We start from the raw sequence: 21,101 nt of genomic DNA, 5'->3' as shown, positions 1-21,101 counted from the left end.
TGTGTGTGTGTGTGTGTGCACGCAAGCACATGTCTGTGCGTCTGTGTGGGTGGCAGGTTGGGGTGAAGTAAAGTCTTTCCTTCTCAACCAAAAAATGGTGATCTAAGCCTAAATGCACACAGAGAACAATCGAATGCAATACAAAATTCACTCCAGCTTTTAGAAACCATTTCCTTCTCCTAAAAGAGGCATTCTGGCCCGTCAAACAACATGGTAAAGACAAGTCCCTTTTATTTCCTCCCAGGTCTATTTCCTTAAAGGCCAAATTGTGGTCTTCTTTCTTCTTCCCAGATACCAGCCGTGACTGCTAACTGCCCAGGAGATCTGTAGACCCATAATGGCTCTTCCTGAGGATTGCAACTGTGTTGTAAGTGGAGAAAAGTGTGGTTGGTCTCCCATCTTCTTGTGAGGGCTTCTAACAAAGATTCCTGGGGTCCACTATGAACTTGGACTTCATTCTCTACCCCCGTTGTTTCAATTGGCCCAAAGAGCCACCTGGATGCCCTCAACTGGAACAAAGAGGACACAACCAGGTGGATTCTGAGTTTTTATAACAACTACTAACAATGCACTCTCCCTCAAATCCTGCATTTACCTGCAAGGAGACACATAACCTCCAGCTGACCCCACCTGCCAAAAATATTACCGCATTTTCATATTTATCATCTTTGTGTTCCATAGTTGCCATGGTAGTAAAATTTACACCCAACAGCCTCACTGCCATTTTCAACCACAAATAGAATTATTATGTTCCCAGTCTGGCTCAGGAAAAACAGAAATGTGCATGTACTGTGGGCCAGCCTGCATGCTAGGCATAAGGCCTGGGGCTGTGGGGAACAAGAAAAGGATTTCTGTAAGATTTTCCTCCTTTCCAAAGCAGGCTTTTTGTTTCTCTTGTGATGAGACTGTGGGTTTTTTTAATTGTGGTAAAATACATATACCATAAAATTTGCCATTTTAACTATTTTTAATTATATGTTTAACGCTTTGAGGATGTGCCACACTCTTTTCCAAAGCAGATGCACCATTTTCCATTCCCACCAGCAATGCACCAGGATTCCAATTTCTCCACATCTTCGCCAACACTTGTTATTGTTATTTTTTTATCATAGCCACTGTAGTAGATGTGACGGGGTTGTTTTTCATAAGAGCGAATTAGTGAGGTAAGACATGGCTTGTTCACTGCTGCATTAGAGGTGCACACAGGTGTGCTGATTACAGCTTTGTTAAATGAATGAATGAGTGAGCTCTCCTGTTTACAATGCTGTATTATTCCCTTGGATATCATGTTCTGCTCCACTTTTTCCTGACTCCTGTTGATAGGATTTGGAACTCGCCCCCAAAAATCCCAGCTCCACAAAAGAGACGCAGGCAACAACAGAGAGCACAAATATAAGGGAGCTTTCACCCAGGGACCACCCGCACCATCTTTCAGCATTGTTTCCACACCTAAACATCAGTACAACCTGTGGCTTTAGAGTCAGGGACCCCACTGGGGAGCACCTGAAAAGTGAAAAGACCGTAAGTGTTGTGGTTAAGACATCAAAGCAGTGGCTCAAACACACCGGCCTGAATCACACTTCTGCCTCTTGCCCCATGTGTGTCAATGGGGAAACTGTTTATCCTCCCTGTGCCTCAACTTGAACCTAATCCTATTCTCATGAGCATTAAAATGAATCAATAAAAACCACGTAGCACAGTGTCTGGCACAATGTGAAGTCTCGGTAAAAGTTAGCTGTTATCATTACACTGAGGTTCCAGTGTTAACACACAGAACCAACCCCTCCTTCAGCTATTTCCTCCGACTCCCCCAAAACCCCTGGGAAAACAGAAGGGCTCCAGAAGGAGGCGCAGACTTATCGCTTAGTCTTCTTAGTTATCTTCCAAGCTGACTGGAGAGACAGAGAATACCCCTCCAGACGCACAGCCAGGGTTTGGGATGAGGAACTCCGCCTTGTTTCTTCTCCACTTGGGCTACCAAGCTCGTTTTGGCAAGGGTCTTGGGGAGGATGCAGGGCCATCACCACAAGGCTCTCCTGTGAGTCCCAGAACCCATGGCCCAAGGGGTGGGAGAGAACTTTCACTGCATTAAAACCCACAGATGAGACTTGAGTTGGGTAGAGGTTCCAAAGAGAAGGTTGAGGGACAGGCCAAGAATCCAGTGAGAACAGCAGGGGCTGTACCACGAGGACTCCCGAGAAAGACCAGAAGGAACGAGCCCTGAGGCCGGGCATGCTGGTGTTTCGTGTGGGCAGGACTGTAATGCTTAGGTATGCGGACCACAGTGGCATTCGGCTTAGCCTGACAGGAAGCTTTGTGTTCGACTGAAGCATATTGAAAATATCAACGTCCCATGGAATAAAAAATAGCTCGTGGGCCCAATACCTCACCTGTATGTAACTTAAAAGTTTTATTGAACATGGAGACCTTCAAACCAAAAGCCAAGCCAGGACTAGGGGTAAAGGAAGGAGTATCAAATAGCAGGACTCTGCAAGTGTGTGTAGGGCCATGGCTGTGACCATTGTAACAGTAGATTCTGCTCACCGAGCACTGTGCTACCTGCTGTCCCCCCACACACTGTCTCACTGACATGACAGCACCACGTGGCAGGTAGTGTCAGCACCATCTTATAGAGGAGGAAGCTGAGGTTCAGAGTTAGGGACTTGCTGAGTCTATATGCAGATATTTTTTAAAAAGCTACGAAAAAGAGAAATTTCTATGACTTACCTCCAGTGTTACATACTAGAATGAACTCTATGAATTTACGACTATTCAACCTTTTCAACCAACAAAAATGCCAATTCCATGGGGTTCAACCTAATATAACTCATTATGTGAATTATTTTATAGATAATAAATTACAAGTAAATTATATCATATCTACATGTCATATTTTATTCATTAATTGTATAATGTTATCTCTAAATTATATAATACGCACAAGGGGCAGAATGCTTAGTGGTTGAAAACATGGATTCTTGAATCAGACCGCATGGGAACCTTGGCTCTGCCACCTACGAGCTTGGGGACATGGAGTAAATAACGTATCCTCTAATGCCTTTGTTCCTCAGCTATAAAATGAGCTAGTAATAGTACCAACCTCAGAGGACGGTTGTAAGAATTAAGAAAACACCAAGTGCTAGAACAGTGCCTGGCACGTGTTCCTTATCAGCAGTCATTACACATGCTTTTGTGCACTAATTCCTTGCAAAAATCCTTGGCAATAGTCAACGCCACCTTCTTTTCGTAGTGAGAAGCCCGATACTCGGAGACTTGCCCAAGATCATACACCTAGTAAGGATGCATCAGGAATTCAAACTCAGGTCTTTCTGAGTCCGGAGTCCGGCTGTTCCCTGCAAGCTGCAGAGCTTCTCCTGGTGGGCTTGCCGCACCTTCATTTGCCATTCAGGGAAAGGCGAGGTTGGACCCAGCTGACTTCATGGTTCCTTCCGGCATCCTCATGCAAGGAGGCTCTATCAAAGCAGCAGCATCAGAAATAACAGGATCAAATGCTTGAAGTCCCACTGAGCACAGTATCCTCAGCCATGTGGCCAGAAGCACTCTGTATGGAGGGTTCCAATTTTTTTTTTCATTTCTGCTATTTCTTTCCAGCATCCTCAGTACATTTCCTAATTAATCACTCCCACTTAATTTCCTAAAGCAATCACATCCTCCCCACAGGCAAGCGGCCTCGTCTCAGGCAGAAGCACACACACCAGCTGGCCCCTCGGCTACGTGGGAGTGTGTGAGCAGCCCTTGGACGCAGCCCAAAGAGTGGCAGGGACACAGCGAAAACGCAGCTTGGTGAGCTACACTCGGAGGACACTCTTGCCGTTCTGGTGACATGTGGGTTTCCTGGTGAGCACAAGGGACACCAAGATACAATTCTTCAAGGAAACCCCAAGAGATGCAGAAGATCCAGCCGGAGCATCTCAGGATGCCAGCAGACTCTACCAGGGGCTTCCCTGAGATGCCGGGCAGGGCTGTGCCGGCCAGGCAGGAGGCTCAGATCTCACTCTCAGCTTTGGGGACTATTTGCTGTGTGACTTTGGGCAAGATCTTTTCTTTGGTTGAGCTTCGGTTTTCCCATCTTTAAAATGAGACCAGTAATATACACAACACAGTGTGGTTGTAAGGCAGGAGCCACAAATACAACAGCCTAGAGAAGCCGGGCAGATGGTATCAGTGAGTGAACCTGGGCTGAGCAAGAGAAAATCAATATGGCATCAAATGGCAGTGACACAGCTCAATGTTGGAGTCACAAGAGGGGGTGGTGGGGGACATACCTCACCTAAAAGCAGTCAGTTACTGCCATAGAGCCAAGCTGACCTCCTGTTGCCAGATTTTTTGATTTTTTAAAAAAGAAGTTAGACATAGATTTTTGCCTGTCTTCACCAATCTTAAAATGTTGATCAAAAGTTGACATTGAAATGAACAATCACGTGAGCCGATACCATGGTTGTTATTCTTATTACTATTAACTTCCCTGTAACTCAGAACCCCCATCTGTAACAATGGATTTAAGGATTCCCTATAGCTGTCTGGTTCATGGACATCTGCAAAAATCTCTGGCACACTGAGAAATCAACCACTGTGTTAACACAACACTTATGCTGCTTCATTAATTTAAACCTACTTCATTGAGATTGGACTAGACAGCGTTTCTCAACTGGAGGTGATTTTGTTCCCCAGGAGACATCTGGAAATGTCTGAAAATATTTTTTGGTTGTTATGACACAGGGGTGCAATTGTAATCTAGTGGGTAGAGGTCAGGGATGTTGATAAATATCTTGTAATAAACAGGACAGCCCCCCCAAAACGACAAAAATATTCAATGCAAAATTTCAATAGCACAGAGGTAGAGAACCCTAGGCTAGATAGAAGTGTCCCCTTGTAAACTCTTTACAGAAAACGCTTTTTGAAGATAGAGGTTTGGATAGGTTTTGTAGAATATGGGAGACACCGGCAGGTGGAAAAATAATTATCTTCTCTATGAGGCCCAAGGTCCTGCTTTCATTCTGCCTCCTACAGCATCTTCTCATCATTGTCTCAACAACTGTCACCTCAACATATTTCCTAAAAAAAAAAATATGTTGAAGATGCACAGATTGGATAATAGGCTCTGGGAAACTGAGGACTTCAGAGATGAACTGTTTCAGCCAAGGCCCCTCAGCAGATTGCAGGGCAGACCTGGGACAGCATCTTCCTCATTCCTGGTCTACGTTACCTCGAGAAGACATCACTTCATTTTGCTGTTGCCATGGTAATTATAAATCAATTTTGTCTATGCATTAAAGCAGTTACTCCACTGTATATTCTCACATTGTTGAACTCACCCTAGTTATTCCATGGATGTGAGAGTAATCACATTTTTGTATATTCTATAATTCAGGCTACTTCTGATTGTCCTTCACCTCAAGCAGGAGAAATAAGTGAGGTTATACTGCACAGTGGTTGTCATGCATTGCTATGACTACTCCAAACACAGAAAACTGTGCTAGAAGCAAAAGCAAGTGATTCTGATTCACCTTAGGAAAAGAAAGGAAAGGAAAGCAGCGTGACTTTTATCAATCCTTACATTCTGCTAAGTGTTTTACATATCTTAGCTCATTTATTCTTCCCAATAATTTGAAGAATTTCTTTAGGTCAATTTTCTCAAACATTGCTGTACATCAGAAACATGTGCAAGGTTTATAAAACCCCAACATCCAAAAAGCACCCCAGAACCATTAAATCAAGATCTTTGGGGATGGGCCAGGGCATTGGTAATTTTTAAGTCTCCCCAGGTGACTGCAATATGCAGGCGAGTTTGAGAATCAGGGTTTCAGGACTCATTATTCTTATTTTACAATGATGTTGATACCCTAAGGGGAAAAAGAACTTGCCTAAGGGCACCCAGCTGGTGAATGGTAAAACTGTCTTTCTCCAAAGGCCATTCATAATCTTTCTCATTCTGCCACTTTCTCCCCCAGAAGTTTGTTGTCTGTGGCTTTCTCATTTAGGGTTATTTGGCTGCAAGTTTGTGAACTTGAGTGAATGGGAATTCTCTAGAAGGCTATCAGGGACTTCTGGATTCAATGGGCATCTTAAGAACAATTCTAGGGGAAAAAAAGCAGGCATGGTCTAGTCATTGCACAAGTGTTTAGACGCAATGAAAATCAATCATGTCCAATTTCCTTGTCCCTGTGGTCAAGATTTTAATTCCAGGAAAGAAGCATCCAATCGACCTGACTTGGGTCATGAGCTAACCTTTTTTCTAGGAGAGGACAAGACTCCCAATCACAAATCCACCAGACTGTGTCGCATGGATGCAGAAGATGATATTCCAATGACGTAAGAAAGGCTGCTGCTAGGAAGGGAGAGCGGATGAATCTTGGGCAGCCAAAATACATGTCTGCTACAATGCAGGGGACTGAGGGACTTACAAAAGCAAAAGACATACGACAATTTCACAGGTACATGATGATTCGGCAAAAACCCAGAAGCCCACGTAATCAAAATCGCTAAGACAGATAGGGTCATTCAGAAGAAATATGCCACCTGGGGACATGGCATGTAATGGCCTCAAAATCATTTGCAAAATATTGTGAGTTTGTGCATTTTTCTAAGGACAAGATCAATGTCCTTCATCAGATGATCTGTACCCTTAACAGAAAAGGTAAGGTTGGGGCTTTTAGGAGATCTTAGGGAGAAAAGGAAGAACTCACAGTCAGCAGCTCCTAACAGAGCCTCAGGTCCCAGGAACTACCTGGAAAAGTGAAACCCACTGTCCTGACTTGGCACCACGCAGACAAGGCTGGTACAATTTGCCAAATTTGAGCCAAGAAAACAATGCTTTAAAAAAGGCACCAACAAAAACAGACACAGGGTGAGAACTAACATGTTTGAACATAGTTGCATGGCAGTAAGGGATAGGATATATCCAGTGAGGAAAGGAAATGTGGATCTCTGAGAAAACGTTATAACTGGAGGAAGCTGGGGATTCTCTAGGGTCAAAAGCCACCAGGAGCAATTTCAACTCAGTTGTGGATGTGTTAAAATAGAGTACTGACCCAAGCAGCTTGCCTGGGACCCTGGGCTCCCTTCCAAAGGGCCTCTTCTCTATCCCATGAGGGTATCTTCCCAGATTTAGGCATCAACAGACCCTAGCATGCAGGAACTTGAAAAATAAAGCCATTGTGAGTTATGAGCACTAAACAAATCATTGTTCAATGCATAAATTCATGGATGAATCAATATACAAACAAAAGAACAACTGTGGTTAACTGTGGCTACTCCATGTATAGGCACTATGTTTAAGTTCCTATTATGCTTCAGGGACTGAGCTTTACATGATGTATTCCTCATCCTCACAATAAACCTAAAAAGTAGTTACTATGAGACCCATTTTACAGATGAGCATACTAAGACTCAAAGAGATGAAGGGACATCTACAGTGGCACAACAGTAAGTGATGGAATTTGAAACCAGATTTGTCTGACTTGAGCATCTCTGCTCGTCACAGCGCCACACGCTGCCTCCCAATATCCACAATCTCGTTAGAGCATCGCCTGTGTGTTGGGCACTTTGATTACACCATTCCTAATTCTTACAACAATCCTTGAAATAGAAATGACCATCTCCATTTTTTTTTTATGAGAAAGACAAGTAATTTGCCAAAGGGCACATTTCTCATATGGATTTTTGAATCCAGGTCTCTCTGGCACTAAGCTCGGGGTCCTTCCACCAAATCTGCTGCCTGTCAATTCAATTTGATTTTTGAAAACGTGTTGACTTTGTCTTATTTCCACAAGCGTTATACTAAGCTTCTGTAGAGAAATCCACAGCTCCTACCCTCAGGAAGCTTTCAATGTAGTTAAGAGATTAGATCATTGTACAGAAAATAAAGATGATAATTAGATGACTATCGAGGTTTTAAAACACAGCCGCAACTTCTGAGAGACTTCTTGGGGGGGGTGGCCCCCACCCTTGAGTCTGGGCTAGCTCCTACTATTTAGAGCAATAGGGTAGAACAAAAGGGATACTATGTTACTTGTAAGGCTAGTTCATAAAAAAGCCACACAACTTCTGACTGATTCTGAGTTGTTGCATACCCCTGCTTGGAGTCCTGAGCCGCCACGGAAGAAGGTAGAGTACTCTGAGGCAAGTCACATGGAGGTTGCGTGTGTAGGCACCCTCCCCCACAGTCCCAGCTGAGCCCGGCCTTCAGGTCATCCCATCCGAGATGAACAGCCTGCATGTGACTGTAGCACCCGGCCATTCAAGCCTCCCCTGATCATTACAGACTCTCCAGGCTGATACCTCAGACATTACAGAGCAGAGACAAGCCGTCCCTACTGAGCTGTGTCCAAAACCCTGCCCTACAGAATCACTGAGCAGGATAAAAAGGTTGTTACTTTACAACACTAAGTTTCAAGGTGGTTTTTTAAGCAGCAAAAGGTGGTCATAATAATGGCTTTTTGAACTGTTATTTAGTGCCAGGAACTGTCCTCTAAGCTTGACACGTATTACTTCATTTGATCTTCCCAAGAAGCCAGCGATGCAGGTTAGTGCGAAAGAACATGCCCAGGATCACTCAGCCAGGGATGGCATTCGAACTCTGGTCACACTGACTCCAGCATCAATACTCTGAACTGCTGTGCTACAGAGAAAGGGAAAGTGTGTCTTTGTATAAAACCTACAAAGCCCCAAGCCGATCAGTTTTAAGAAACACTAACTGCTATTTTTGAAACTAAACATCTTTTTCTTTCTTAATTTCAGAAGACTTACTGTGGAGCTGAGCTAATTATTTGAGCCTTAATCAAGGACCAGCCACTCCCTGAAGCAGCTGTCCTGGCCTCTCTCTTGCCTCTAGAAAGTCCCTTGGGTTGGCTGGATGTTGGCTCAGGTCTAAACCCCAAATCCTAGGCCCCAGAAGTGAGGATGCACAGGGCTGAAAGGATCCTTGGAGACCATCCAGTTCACTCCCCTCATCTCCTTTCAAGATGTGGAAACTGAGGCCCAGGGAGGTCAAATGACTTGTCCAAGGTCACACGGTGTGTCAGAGGCACAGCCAGGTCTCCAAATTCCCAGGCAAGCATTTTTTCCACTACACCATGCTGCAGTTGCTAAAAATTCCCCAGAGCCGCCTCCCTGGGCCCTCCTCTTGACAAAGCTGTTTTCCCCCCCACACAACTACACACAGTCGCATTTGGCAAGAGGCGCTATCAGCCCTGCTCTGCTCGTGAAATGCTGTTTTGCAACGAGCCCTCTTTGTTCGTTAGCAACACAGACAAAGAAAACTGTAGTGCAGTCTTCTTGGAAGGAGATGTTTCTTGTTTTAAAAGACGGGAAGAGAGCTTCCTGGCTGAATATGGCTTGAATCAGCATGCAGCTCCAGTCGGGAAAGAACCCAGAGGAGATTTAGGGCTTTGCAAAATTTCTAGAGTGTACAAGGAGGGCACATGGAAGGGGGAAGCTTATGGGAAATGTTTCAGAAAGTATTAAAATGTACGGCTAAACAGAGTAAACACAGCAGATTGGTTACCATCTTGTGCTATGGAGTAATTAGAAGGGGGTGGGGATGGGGAACTAGACTCATTAAAAGCTCCCATGAAGCAACTGGCCTTCCCATTTTTGGATTCTCGCTCCAGTCTCGGTTCCTAGTGTCCTTCCCTTGCTGTTTTCTTCAGCTGGGATCTTCCCTCTCTAGACCCTAAACAAGCGATAGTCTTGGTTCTGGAGCCTTGGGGTACGATCCGCAATCCCAAATTGCCCATCTGGTGCCTCTCCCCTCCGGTTCCACGTTACTCCCCACTGGGGCTAGATTTTGTCCCTCTTCTGTCTCCCTGACTTTCCAGATTGGCAGAGGCTTCCTGTGGCTCTGAGCGATCTTTACAAAGGACCAAATGTTGTGAACGAGGCTGCAGGGAGAGCAGGGCAGACTTCTCACCACCACACCGGAAAGCTGAGGGCCTCTCCTAGGACCTCCCGAAGACATCGATCTTTCGAGACGGGCTGAGATCAGTGGGGAGGGAGGGGACCAGATGATCTCCAGAGATACCTCAAAAGCCTGAAAATCTCTTGGCCAGGGAAGGAAATGAGAGGGGGAGGAACAGAACCAAGTTCTGTGGCAGAAACTCAGAACTTGTAAGCTGGCAGCAGACGAGAAGGAAAATGCCAGCAATGGGGGTGTGCGGGGATGTGGTGGACGCGGTTCTCGGGGCTGTTGCAAGCTAGGGGTCTTGCAGCCCTCGGGACCAGGTGAACGCTGTCTGAGAACCACCCTCTGTCACAGGCACAGCCGAAGTCTCCAGACACCAGGTAAGATCTCCAAAAGGAAACCCCACTGGCCAAATGATGGTTCGTTCTCAGACCATTCCCCCCAGAGACAAGTCTCCCCCATGGCCTACCCTGCTCTTATGCTGACCTACCCAGAGGGTGAATTTCATTCCAGAGCCCCCTTCCTCATTTTCCCCTGGGAAAATTCCTTCTGCTGAGTTAAACCTAAGAGAGAAGAACAAAGGAATTACTACCTTGGGGAAACAATGTCCCGTGGTTCCCTTGTAGCCCAGGAGGGGAAGGGAAGCCGGCCTCTCAAAGAAGGCCCTGTATCTCCTCATAACCTTACACGTGGCTGCACTGTGTGTCAGTGTTTATGAAACGCTTCTCAAATAAGGTCAGTGTTCTACACAGAGTGAGGACTCTCATAAAATGCATAACTTGCACTGTTTGCCAGCAAGCTGCAGAGGCATACTCGAATGCTTTCTCGGATACAATTGTTCTCAGATTAATATTTTCCCCATGAGTTTTTTTTTTATTCCATTTGTACTATTTTTTTATGATGTGTGAGTTTTTCTACATATCTGTAACCACTAAAAGGGATGAGGGGGGCTTGATGTCATCAGTGATTCCTGAGGGTTTGGTACTGCATGCTTCACGCATTTCCCCCAACCCATAAAAATCCCCTCTGAACCTTGCATGGTACCCTCTGCCTTGTCACTCATTTGGTGAGAAGGGACAGTCCAGACTGATTGTCATGGTATTTTGAGCTGCCCCAGTTATGAGAACATTTTACTTGCTTTATTCATTGTGGTACACACTCAATAAATGGCTCGTTTAAGTATCTCCATACTTCATGGATTCCTTTATTTGATCCTACTGTCTTGGATACGTCACTTAATAATTATCCAGTGAGGCAAGAAGTCCTCTAAACTCTACCTGGTTGGGTTGCTGACATGGCTGGTGTGAGGCTGTATTTGCATTTGCAAAAGATGCATCTTGTTAAATAAAAAAGAAACTGGAACAAGAGTTTGAAGACATGGGTGACTCTGAGTAAGGCTTTGGAGCTCCCTGAGTTTCTTCATATGTAAATGGAAACTTCTAAAATATACTCTGATCATCTTCCAGATACAGGATTTAGTGGTTCAAATCAGATATTGTGGGTGGACTCATTAAAGTATTCACATAGTACTAAAATTAGAAGACATTTGCAGACATCTGATCTCATTTAAACCTTGCATCAGCCCCAGAGAGAAGTGTTATTCCTGTGATTCTGAAGGTTACGGATGGGACCATGGAGACTGAGAAAGGTGCTCATTCAGGTTGGGCAGTTAGGAAACATGGAAACCAGGATTCAGCCTAGGTCTTTCTACTCATTTCGGTCACATCCAAATTAATACTCCCCATTGGTTTTCCACTAATACCACTTAAAAATCTGATATACAGAACACTTTTTAACCTATATTCTAGAACTTGGCAGAGATGGGGAGGAGGGAAAAGAATGTCAGCAAAGTGCTAGATAGTCCAGAAAATTCTGCAACACATTTCTGAGCAGGATAACTCTCCAATAAAATCATCATTGCTATGCTTTTTAATTACAAAATAATCTGTTCTCTTCTCTGCTTGGGGTGCAGGGAGCTCGGAAGTATGTCTAAGGAATCTAACATTTATAGAGTCCAGACCGGGAGCACCCTTACCCACTACCCTGGACATGATAAAAGGCTTCAGGTGGCCATGAAGATGAAGCCTGAGGTTGTTTCCAGGACAAAGCCATGTGTTACTGGCAGGTCTCCAGTCTCCAATGAAGGTCCAAGCCATGAAATCCAATCTCAGGACCTGGGTGGTAACAGTCCAAATTCAGTACAAAAGCTATGGCAAGCAACATGGAGGGCAAGAGAGGACAAAAAGCCAAGCTAGAACGGTTAAGGCAGGAGCCATGAGCAGCTCAGGCGCAGGGAGAGATGCAAGGATGCCCAATTCCATGGTCAAGCCATAAGCTTCAGAGGAGAAGAGGACCATGGACTCTACACCATGCAGACAGACCTGAGTTAGGGCATATATTAATTCTAGAGGGCAGGGGAGCTAAGAATGGGTATGCCTGGTAGCAGACAGGAGCTTGGGAGGCCGAAAAACTCAAGAGGGAGACAAGGTGGGTGGTTAAATGTGCTGGCAGACTTTCAGCAACCACAATATACACTGCTGCCAAAGTGCAGAATGAATCAGGGGTCAGGAACCAGACTTGCATTTCGGACAAGAGAAGAGGAGCTTGAGCCCACACAAGCAGTGATCTGGCCATAATAAGTGATGCCAAGTTCTACTCCGGCCAGGATGCATCTTAGATACATCTCATTCTTATTGGCCCTGATGCCAGGGTGGGAGGAGCCCAGAGATCACAGCTAAAAGAAAGCAAGTGGTGCATCTAGCTGGAAAGGAAGACCATCCCTGTCAAAATTGAGTAGCTACTTGAGGGGAAAACTACTGGTCAATAAGTTTCATCAGAACTGTTCTTGGAGGGTTTATCCCCTCAAACCCCAAATTTAAAAAATAGTAACTGGACACACGCCACGGTGATGTTTTTCCTAAGACTTGACCTACTGGATTCTGTTTAAACCTCCATGTTAGATAAAACATCCACAAGTGCAGCTCCTATTGTTTTAAATTGGGCTCTGGCCCAGCCCATCGAACTGTGAACTTCTGTGAATCTGTACCACTTTCCCATTTCTGCGTATGGGAAGTTCTACCCTATTATTCTTCAAGCTCCAATTCAAACACCAACTACTTCCCCCAACTGGACCCGAGGGCTCTCTTCCACCAGGTGTCTAGATCGTATCCCTGACATCCTCTCCTGATGCCTTGCATCCAACAGGAGCGCAGCGATGCAAGTTGGACTCGGGTTTTTTTTTTCTTCTAGCTGTTCTTTGAAAATTGAATTTGGAAGACAGAAAAGGAGGCCGACTTGAAAGATTTGGGGAGGAATGACATGACCAGAGGTTGGAGTGCAGACTCTGAGACCAGCCTGGCTGGATAAACCCTGCCTCCCCTGCTCCTGCCTGGGGACGTCACTCCACCTCTCTGATGTAGGCTCCTCATCTACAAAATGTGGATGGTGTTCGTACCTACCTCGCATAACTGTTAGAATATCAAATGAGTTCATGCATGTGAAGGGTAAGAGCAATGCCAGGCACAAAGAAGGGCTCAGTAAATACTAGCTATTGCTGTGGGGTGACTGTTGTCTCTGTTGTTATTGTTGACAGAGGTTTGGGAAGCGTGGAGGCCCCAGTCCTCTGTGCTTCATCCTCCATCGTATCTGTTCCCAGAACTACTCAGGCATGTGCCCCGTGCCAATGGGTACCCAAGATGTTAAAGGAAGTCATTGTGTGTAAAAAGCTGAAGTTACTCAAGCTTTGCAATTGGCAGAAGGGCCCTATTCCTCAGGCTAAAATATTTGCCAGGAGAAAATAACACACACATGTGTATACACACACACACACACACACTCACACACACACACACACACACACATCCCTCACATCCCATGCTGGTGGGGCTTCTGGTACCAGCCTAACAGGACAACAATGAAGCTAAAGTCATGACGGAAAGTTCCATAGGAAACCAAGATTTTAGAGAACATTCAGCCAACGGAAGTATTAGCATTAATAGGAAATTATTCCAGAGAAAATATGAACAACAGAACCCCAGGGGAAGAAGATGCTAAAGGCTAATAGGACTTCAACATTTTTATCCACCTCGGCCAGAAAGAACAGGACAATATATTTATGTAATCCACATGCCAGACCATAGAGAGGCTTCAGAACATCAGCAGAGAGGACTCTGCAGATCATACTGACAGCTCAGATAAAGAGCCACAAGGCAAGCTCACTGAAATTGCAGAGGTAATACAAAGTGGGGGATGGGGAAAGGAGAGGTTAATTTGCTAGATGAGGAAATCAAAATAGAAAAATGTTCCTGAAAAGCTGATGAAATGAAATGATTTGCCAAAATTTAATTAGGATGAATGCAAAGTGTTGCACTTAGACTCCAAAAGTCAAATGCACAAGTCTAGAATAAAGGACAACAAGGTAACAGCTGGGAATCTTGGGGAGACACCCAGATGCAGGGTAGCCCAGTCAAAATGAGCCCGCCCGGGAGCGTGGCTGTTCACGTGAAAAGGCTGCCTTAGAACGCACTGGTAGAAGTCAAATAAGGCAGCAAGGGTGCAGAAAATCTCTTTTTAACTGATGAAATCGAAGAAGACTGGAACCTATTCAGAGGAAGAGAACTAGGAATGCAGCACAAGGCCTACTCCAAACTTTAACACATGCAGGATAGTTGGGGTAATTATAAAAATTTAAGGAAGAAAAGAGAAGATTCTGGCAAGCGGGTGGTGAGAAAAACAACAGCAATATGATTCCTTAAAACCTCTCATTTGGAAAAAAAGATTACACTTGTTCTGGGTAACAACCACCACCAAGAGATAAGTTCAACCCTCGCACAAAGAAAATGTTCTTATTAGGACTATTTTTTTAATGGAATGAATTGCTTTAGGAAGAACTGAGTTCCTCATCACTAGATGTAATCAAGCAAAGCAGGCTGACAGACTGCTTCCCCCTACATTGTGTTGATGGAAGACCAGCCTTCATGTGGCTGGAACGTGAACAGGAGGGCCCCTTCCAACCCCGAAAATCTGTATTTTTCTAAATCAAGTTTCATCCTGAGCATGCTCTGAAAGGAAGACTACAGTCAGTGAGAATGATAATAACGATGACAGGAGAATTTATCGAGCATGCACTTGGTTCCAGTCAGTCGACGTAGGTTCATTCAATACTCACAGCATCCTATGCAAGGGGTATTATTATTATTACCATTTTACAAATGGGCAAACTAAGGTCATCCAGCTAGTAGGTGGCAGAACCAGGACTTGAGCCCCAGAGTCTGGCTCTGGGCCACACTTTTACCTATTAAAATCATTACTTTTCCCACCTCCTGTCCACTCAGTATTGAGGACTTTTAATCACACCCCTCGACCAATTCTTTCCAGGGTGTCACCGTATCAAATATGGCACTGCCAAGACAACTATGAAAACCACAGAGAGTGGGAAAGAAAGCATAGCCCACTGGCAGATGGCAGTAACAGTACAAAACACAGCCCAGGCCTGCAGACCAGAGACACGGAGGATTCCTACAGTGAGCTTCCCACCTGGGCAAGGCTGAGTTAAACTTAGGGATGGAGGACAGAGAAGAAATGGACAGCCGTGGAAAATCATCACAGCACCAGGGCACCCTCCACGTCCACCCCATTTGGGGATTAGTGGTGGTCCAGAAGAGCTTTCTGGGAAAGCCAACCTTGTGTTTTCTTTCTTTTCAGCAGCTCTAAAAAGGGTTAAGACCACCTTACACAGTGAGGGTGGAGCACACTAGTAAATACAGCTGTTTCAAGTAAAAACAGTAACTTTTAGAGGCAGATGTGGGAAGTCAGTAAAAGAAGGTATTTAGGAAAAGATAGAAAGAATGAGCACTGAAAAAAAAAAGTCAGGACCAAAATTTCCCCATGAAAATCCAGCTCCCCAAAATAAATAAATAAAATGCATTCCTTATTTAAATATACCACAAAGCAGCACGCCCATGGAAAAGATATAAACCACTTCAACCGTAATCCCCTTTTTATGGAACAGAGGCCAACCTGGGCTTAGCTGCAGGGGCAGAACTGAGAGAAGAGAGGGAGAAGGAGGGGCCCAGGCAAGAGGGTGTTGGGCACAGCCACACGCAGGCCAGGAACTTGCCTCTGCAGGGCTCTGGGTTGGAGCAAATTTACAGTGGGAACCTCAAACCTTCCAGCTGAACGGGGGCCTGAGACAAGGAAGTGGAAATAATAACCATAGTCAGTATCATGAATAATATGTGCAGGCTCCTATGTACCAGGTACAGTCACGTGTCACTTAACTACAGGGATACATTCTGAGAAACACGTTGTTAGGTGATTTTGTCATTATGCAAACACCATAGAGTCCTTACACAAACCTAGATGGCATAGGCTACGACACATCTAGGCGACATGGAACAGCGTACTGCTCCTAGGCTATAAAACTAAACCTTTACAGCATGGTACTGAACTAAATACTGTAAGCAATTGGAACACAATAGAAGTATTTGTGTATCTAAACATAGAAAGGGTACAATAAACATATGGCATAAAAGATTAAAACTGGTACACCTGCATAGGCCACTGTACCATGAATGGAGCTTGCAGGACTGGAAGTTGCTCTGGGTGAGTCAGTGAGTGAGTGGTGAGTGAATGTGAAGGCCTAGGGCATTACTGTACACTACTGTGGACTGTCCACTTAGGCTACACTAAATCTGTTTTTAGAAAACTAATTGCACTACGATATTACAACTACAACGTCATTAGGCAATGGGAATTTTTCATACCCATTATAATCTTATGAGACCACTGTCCTATATGTGGTCCGTTGTTGACCAAAACATGGTTATGCAGCACCTAACTGTACTGTGTTAAGCACCTCCTGTACACTATTTCTTTTAATCCTCCCAAAGAGGAATATTTATCATACACACTTAACAGTCAAGGAATCACAGTGGTATAAACAATCACAGCAATGACAGTGAGCAGGCAGCACGGCGGGCAGCAAGCTGTGCACGGTGCATGGATGGCCTCAGACTACTTCCACAACATGCGCATGGGGACAGAGCGATTATCATCCTTGTATTACAGGGATGGAGATGAGGTACAGGGGGATTAAACAGACCACAGTCCAGAGCAATCGTGTAACACGCCCAGGGTGCAACAGCAAGGATGCAACAGCGCTGGAATTCAAACCCAGAGTTGTCCGTCTCTGGAGCCCGTGCCCTAACCACAATGCTTAAGTCTCTGAAACCTTCTTGCCACAGCATAGGTAAGTTCCCATGGCTCCAACCCACTATTCATTCTCACTTTGCAGTGGAGAAGGAATCCAGTGACAATGGACAATACTAGAGAGAAACAAAATAACAACCAAGATGGCAAAAATGCAGAAATAATAGAAGACCCAGATGATCGGCAAAAGCAGAACTTAATGATACTACAAATATATATCAATTAATTCAAGAAGAGCAGCAATCAAAAACCACAGAGCGCTCAGGATGCTGCTGATGAGTTCCTGATTAGAAAGTCCGATGGTCGAAGTATTCAGGATTTCTAGCTCTTTTCATGGGCATGTGCACAGTAGGAGTTTTGCAAGGTTGCTAAGCAATGCCTGGCAACCAGACTCCGGAGTGGATCACTTGATGGGAGTCCTTGGTAACTCTAGTAAGGCAATAATTTTAGTTCATGAAATCCAAATTTTAGATACTTACAATCTAGAATATTTAGATTCATAAATAACTCATGTTATAGGTTACTAGTAAGTAGCCCTTAACCATACATTGAAATGCAAATCTTTACCTGCCCATCTTTCCCTTGTAAGAAGAAAGAGCTGTATTTTGAGACTCATTATTCCTTTATTCAACATGCATTTGTTGATACCCTACTATGTGCCCGACACTGTTCTAAGCACTAGGGAGGAAGATCCTGACAGTTCACCAGCAGACAGTAGACTATCTCTGGAAAACCACTAAGCCTATGCTAGAATTCGACTTTCAGGGGAATGAGGCCCAGAGAGGTAAAGCTATCTGTTCAAAGTTGCACAGCACCTGTAGGTGAGTGCACTCAGCTGCTCATTAGACTCTCCAAGAGAGCACTGTGCTTCCCCAAAAGGCCACATCACCACAGTTGGCCCAGAGAGGCCCCATGATTCACCAGCTTGCCCCTGTCCTCTGAGCTGGCCTGAGGGCTGGGAGGACCAGGACACAAGGCCTGGCTGTTGAGCATCCTGGAGAGTCTCCCACTTGACCTCAGGACCTCTGTGGTCAAGTGAGGGAAAGCCTGTGACATGGTGTCGGTTTTTATTGGACCCAACCACCGGCAAAGCTTGCCGTCATCTGGAGCGATGGAGAAAATTAAGTTACCACATTCTCACGTTTCAGCCTTTCGCCTGTTTTCCTTCGCAAACAGGAAATGTTTATTTAAATACAGCCGTCTCCTGCACGTTCTGGAGCCAAGTGAACCAAAGATGTCCACTCTGGCCCCCACTCTACCGCCCGGGCCGCCACCTCGCCGCAGCGAGAAGTGGGCCTCTGCCCGTCTCTCTGCAGGACCGGGAGGAGAGGCCCCACGTGAGCGTTCATTTTCATCAGCCTTCTTTTTCCAGGCCGAGATTGTGGTTGGAGAAGAATTACATCTGCGGGCTCCTTTTGTGCTCAGAAGGGTAAATGCAACATCTGTTTACTCTGCGCTCCATGGTAAATGTTTGGGTTCAGGCACCACCACTCACTTCCTCTCCACCGTCCTCTATCTTTGCTGCATGGGAGATAAATGACACTGAATTCTCCTCTGCGTTTATTTAGCTTTCTTGTGGGTGTCACCTCCCCATGGAGGGGGAAAAATTGTCAGTAGTTTACAAAAGACAGGGAATTTCTTTTTCTGTGTGCTATGCTGACATTAGAGGGAAGATCTTGGAATACAAACCCCCGACTCTGATGCTGGCTTAATTACAAACACTTCGGGCCCCATTCCAGGCCCGAAGCAAAGTCCGAATGGTGAACACATTATCCTCACTCAGGTTTTCCTTAGTGTCATACCACGAGGTTTCAGAAGCCAAAAGCATCCAGAGAAACAACAAACACATACATCCATACACAAATCCCTTCATGAAAGGCTCTTTGGGAGGCAGAGTCAGGAACGGTGAATGGAGAAAATGCTTCTCCTTTGTTTTCAAACACAATTTGAAAATCTGAGATCAGAAAACTGGATTTTTAGGAAGGCCTGGAGCAGCTGATGGCAGTGCAGACAAAATTTGTGCTCCGTGACAAAGTAAGCCCTGGGAAGTTTAAAACGCTCAACAAGGGAAGCTTCTTTCTTCTACCTTTTGCTTATATTCTTTAAGTTGAAATGCTGGTTTTCTTCTGCATATGTAACGATTTTATATACAGGTACTGGAATGTAGTAGAGACTCAAGGAATGTTTGTTGAATGAATGGAGGGAGGAATGAATGAACAATAGTTGCCTGAAGAAATCCTTAGACAGCATAAAAATGCCAAATATCCCCCAAGGAGTTTGCAGAATTGAAATCTTACAACCGGGTGGACCGAGAGAAGGTGTGGGCTGGTAAAGCACTATTGGTGGGCTGCCTTGAAATTCTGTGGTGACCTTGATCCAGCTTGCTTCTAAAGGCTGTCCCCCACTCCTGGGGAGGAGGGAGACTAGAACGGAGACCAGCCTAGGCAGCTCCATCACCACCATGCACCCTAGCCAAGGTGGCACCACAGACCAGGATCAAGTCCAGAGGTTTCTAAGCAGCTCCTGCTCTGCCACCGCCTGTCAGGACCATGACTGCAGCAGGAGGCCATGGGAATGTCCAGGCCTTCACTCTTCACCCTGTTGCTTCAGTTGTAGAGCAGACGGGGGCTGCCCCTGAGCTGCCTGGATCTTCTCAGGGAGGTGACCGAGCGGCACGCTGGCTTCGGTGCTGTGCCTGCAGCTTTGGAAAACTTCCTACATACCAAGAAGAGAGCTCACTCTCCTTGGTTTGCCAAACATGCAGCTTGATTTTGAAGATGGGGAAGAAGTAGTCTCAAGACCCGGAGCAGGAGGTCAAGGTGAGCTGAACGTTTGCAGGGAATACCCAGAGCAGAAGCAACAGCAGCTATTCTAAGACCCAATGCCAGCCAGAACCCTCCCAGGACTGTTTATAGATCTTGGCCCAAACTGACCCTTGTTCTAAGCATGTCCAGCTGGGGGGAAGGGGCAGCTGGCCTAGGAGCTAGGCAGGCTTGGATTCAAACACTTAACTAGCTACATGACCTTGAGTAAATGACAAGATGGCTTAACAGTAAAATGGAGTAATAAGCATTACCTATGTAACTGACCAGACTGTTGTAGAGATTCAATGAGATAACACACATAAATGTGAAGGCACAAAGAGCATTCATTAAACATTAGCTACAGTTATTATTTCACTAATGGGGCTAGCACCAGTGTAAGGAGGAGGGAAACTTAGTTTATAAGTTATAGGTATCTAAACATGCCATTAAAACAAATTTTTCCCAGTATAGATTAATATAATATCTGAATTGAGGTGCAAAAACCTGGATTCTGGCCCTTTTTTTGCCATCAACTTGCTGTGTTTCTTTGGGCAAGTCATTTTACATTTGCCCAGCCCAGTTTTCAACATGTGTTAATGAAGATTCAGCTCTAACCCTTTAGGATTGTGTGGTTCTATCCAAAAGAATGATCGCTGCACTTGGGGAAAAAAAAATGTTCTGGGCCAAAGGAAAGCACCAGGAATAAGCAAGGCAGTTCTGTTGAGTCTCTGCCCAGAGATGCACAAAGAGTAAGTGGAAGAGGAGGTGGGAGTGGTAGGAGGTGACTAACAGGAATAACATACTAGGACAGTTCACATCATCACCACTCTCTTCCAGCCTGAAATCAACAAGGCAGAATGGAAGATACGTACCTACCCCGGAGTCACGTGGGGAAGGGGGGAAGAGGGAAGAGGGAGAGCAAAACCTGGAGAGTCGATCACGCTACAGCAAACCCTCACCCACTTCCCAGCTGGGTTCCCAGGACAGCTCCCACCCCTCCACCATTTCTCCCTCCTTCCCCACACTCCCATTTCGGACTAAGAGGAGCCCACCCGGAGTTCAAGTTTTGAATTTGGTCGGAGGATCAAAATGATAAATGTTTCTAAAACGTTGACATATGAAAAGTAAATATTTGGTTGCACAATTGGGGTTAAAACGAGGGTCAA

The 21,101-nt window shown here is 45.2% G+C and overlaps 1 protein-coding gene across 1 annotated transcript in view; it reads right to left on the bottom strand.

Annotated features, from left to right (window-relative positions):
• Positions 1 to 21,101, bottom strand: part of SLIT3 (slit guidance ligand 3) — a 574,724-nt gene that overhangs the window by 552,211 nt on the left and 1,412 nt on the right. The window lies entirely within an intron of this gene.

Source organism: Lemur catta, chromosome 5 (assembly GCF_020740605.2).
Source record: "Lemur catta isolate mLemCat1 chromosome 5, mLemCat1.pri, whole genome shotgun sequence".
NCBI lineage: Eukaryota > Metazoa > Chordata > Mammalia > Primates > Lemuridae > Lemur > Lemur catta.
This window is presented reverse-complemented; position numbering and strand designations above follow the sequence as displayed.